Source organism: Centruroides sculpturatus, unplaced genomic scaffold, assembly GCF_000671375.1.
Source record: "Centruroides sculpturatus isolate CEXI.00-Female unplaced genomic scaffold, Cexi_2.0 scaffold463, whole genome shotgun sequence".
NCBI lineage: Eukaryota > Metazoa > Arthropoda > Arachnida > Scorpiones > Buthidae > Centruroides > Centruroides sculpturatus.
Window position 1 is genome coordinate 371,770 of NW_019384841.1, and position 3,893 is coordinate 375,662.

Genomic DNA, 3,893 nt, shown 5'->3' on the forward strand with positions numbered 1-3,893 from the left:
AAATAGAAATGAATATTAAATGTATTGTTTTCTTTATTATACTTTTAATTATAAATTTAGTTATTTGTCTATTATAAATAATTTTAATGCATTTTAATAGAATTTTATGCATGAAGCATTTGTTTTAACGAATCAATAAAAATCTTGAAAAGAAGGAAATCTTTATAATAAGAAAATATTAAATTAATTTTATCGAAAGAAATATTTTAGATTACATTTAAATTATTTTTATTTGATCAATCTAAAATAAATTTCATATTCCTTCATTAGTTATATTAAAGAATTCGAATAAAATAAAATAAATCAATTAAATTGATTAAAACTTCTTTTTAATAACAAAAGAAAATTTAAAATTATGAAATATTGAAAAATTTCTTATGTAACTTGAGATAACAATTTAATATTATAATTATTAATATAATATACATTTTCTCTTTTTTTCCTGTTCTCACGAATATAAAACAGGATTTCAAGAAAGTATTGATTTAAAATATTTAAATTTGGATACTTTTATAATTATATTATAAGATTTAGATTATTTTTTTAGTATTTCTGGTAAATAAATAAAATGTAAAAACGGAGAGTAACTAATTCGAAGATGAGAATGTATCAAGAAAGATCAAAGGAGAAGTTATTTGCTATAGTATGAATCAAGATTGATGGTGATGATGATGAAATAAAGCTTTACTACCAAGAGATATAGACAAATTGCAGAGGATGAGCAGTAATTCTTGTGTGTTCGTCTAGATATACTGGGATCATTGGATTTGACGGATGTCATACAAAGTTTACATCACAGTGGAATACAACAAATTTAACCCTTAAATTTTGTCGCTTTTTTTTAATTTCAGTAGAAAATATGTATATTTTATTAAAATTTTATTACAATAGCATCAATTTAAATTATTTTTTTTTTAAATTAGAAAATAAAAATATAACTTGGACTTAAAAGTAGTTTGAACAAGAGATTTTTGAATTTAATGTTTAAAGAAATGAACTTTTAAATTGTTCTAATTTAAGTTATTGATATTAAAAATAAAACTTTATACTGAAATATCGATGATAAAGGACATTTTAGATTTGCTCTCTTTAGTTACTAACTATTTGATTTAATTGATTAATACATTCATACATCATTATACAGTAGTTTAGCTTGTATTCCAACAGAATTACTTCCGTTCCTAGGGTCTGTACTACAATAGGGTTAAAATGCATATATGATGGATGAGAGATGATCTATTCTATTCAACAGAACTAAATTAAAAACTGTTCACTTCTTATTTAAAAATTATAGTATAATGCAAACATCCGTATTCTGTCCAAACTATAGATTTTTAAAAAGTGTTTTAAAATTTCTTAAAACATTTTTGAAAAATACACATTATAAAATAGTCAAATAAAAGTTAATATGCATGATAAAAGAAATATCATAGAAAAATAATAAATTAAAATTATAAAAATATTTATATGAAATGAATTACAAAGATCTAAAGATTGTTTACGTTATTAATTGAATTAAAATTGAATTATTCTATGTAAACTATACTACATCTAGCTGCATGGGCATAACATCCAAGACATGACAATCGTGTTACTACTACATGTAGAGATGCCAGATTTCTACAACTTGATTAATCAATGCGACACTTAAAAATGATTAATGTTACCACTTCCCAACTTTCACTTCACCCTGTTCTATCTCTTACGAAAAAAATGTCGGTCAGATAATCGAGGCTGTTCAGGTGTCAACAAGGACACCAGAGACTGTTCTGGGGCTCTAGAATAGAATCCCGGAAAATTCCAGGGATTTTTTAGGGAGCTCTCAATAGCTAATATGTCGGCTTCATCTCTCAACATCCGCAGCCCTAATGTGGGCCTGACCGAATCCAAAATGGGCTTAAAAAATGGCCCTCTTGGTGCCCAGAGAGCGAAAAGAATTGAAACGTAATAAATAAATAAATCTCAAAAATGAAAAATTCAATGATTATTTTTAGTTAATTATTTTATAGGCTAAATAAATTATGAAAAACAACATTAAAAAAAAATCAAAAAAAATCGAATAAATTAAATTTTTAAAGATTTTTCTAAGATTGAAAAGTTGTTAACAACTACAATCTACAAATGTGAATTCAATTATACATAGTGTAAAAATTAATTAAATAAAATATTTATGGATTTCAGTCAAAATTTTTTAGTATATGATAACATTAATTCTTCTATTTAAAAAAGCTACAGTTTGTTTTCAAAGGAATAATTTTTAATAATTAAATAAAACTGTATGTTTCGTTTTATAACATAATAATTTTATATATTCAAATATATTACACAGACAGAGAAAATGATAAAAAAATAAAATGTATTAAAATAAATTTATATTTTATGTTTATAATGAATATATGATTTAAATATAAAATTTAGTAATAAAATTTTAATATTAAATATATTAGTTGAATTTATAAATATAAATTAAAATATTATTTCAATTCATATGATGATAAAGACATTATCATTATTATTTTTTTTCATTTTTTAAAATTCATAAAAAAAATTTCTTTAAGTAAAAAGTTTTATAATAGTGTGTTCTATATTCTATTAATTTAAATATATTCCATATATTTAAATTATATTATTCTATTCGAAATTCTATATACCTCTTTCTCAGTCCCTTGAGAAGTATTGAATATCGAAATGTACAATTGAGAGCATTATGTTAGCAGGAGAAAAGAAAGACATTTTAGAGAAGCTTTTTGGTATTCTTTATAAATACAGCAATAATAATAATTTAAAACACAAAAATTATTAAAAGAATATTTATACGATTAGCTATAAAAGTTTTCATACTATTAAGTTTAATGGTATACGATGATTTTAAATTCAATTAACTGTTACAAATTAAAGATGTTTTAATATATTTTTAATAAGAAATAATTATTAAAAATGAGATTCTCTATGTTCAATATAAATTTACAGCATTTTAATACATTGGTGAAAATCTTTAGTTACTACATTAGATCATGATATTCATCAGGAACGATGGTTCCTGTTTATTTGAATTTTTAATATAGGTGTTTAATTATTCGACATGTGAGAAATAAAAATTCATAAACTTTACAGTAAAAATTTCTTTCAATTTTAAATAATTTCTATTTATTTCACAAATATTACAAATGAAACACTCATTGACCTAAAAAGTTTACCAAGCTTATCATACGTGAAATGAAGCAAATACTCTTTTAAATGGAACCGAAAGAAATCAGAGTAAGGGACAATAACATGCAGCTGTTTTAATCATTACACATGTTAAAATATTCTTAAATTATTTTCAGTAAACTGATTTTTGGGCAATCTGTATTTTCTCATTCATTCCTCTGAAAGTAATATTATTTCAAAGACATTAATTATAAAGGATTATTACGTATAAACGTAATGTAAAATTTTTCTAATCTAATGTTTCCTATTTTAAAATAGGAAAGAAGTTATAAAAAAAAGAAAATATGCTTTTTTTTTAATATCCGGGGCTGAAGTTTTTCAATCCAACCTTCTTCATATTTCTCAAAATATTGATCTGTAAGAAGTAAAATATTTAAGAATGAAATTAATTAAATAAATTTATTGTTTTATTAAAGAAAACATTTTAAAGTTAAGTCTTTAAATGAAACTTAAAACAATAAATAAATATATAACGATAGTTAAGAGAATGCTTTAATTTAATTTATTAAATATACAATCACTTTATTAAAAATTAATTTATTGTTAAGTTCAATAATTTCATCATTTATATAACAGCGTAAAAGTTAATATTACTTTTCCTATATGTCAAAAGGATAAATAAAATTGTTCATAAATACTAATTTGATTATTTGCCCCAAATTATTTTGAATTAGGCACAAAAG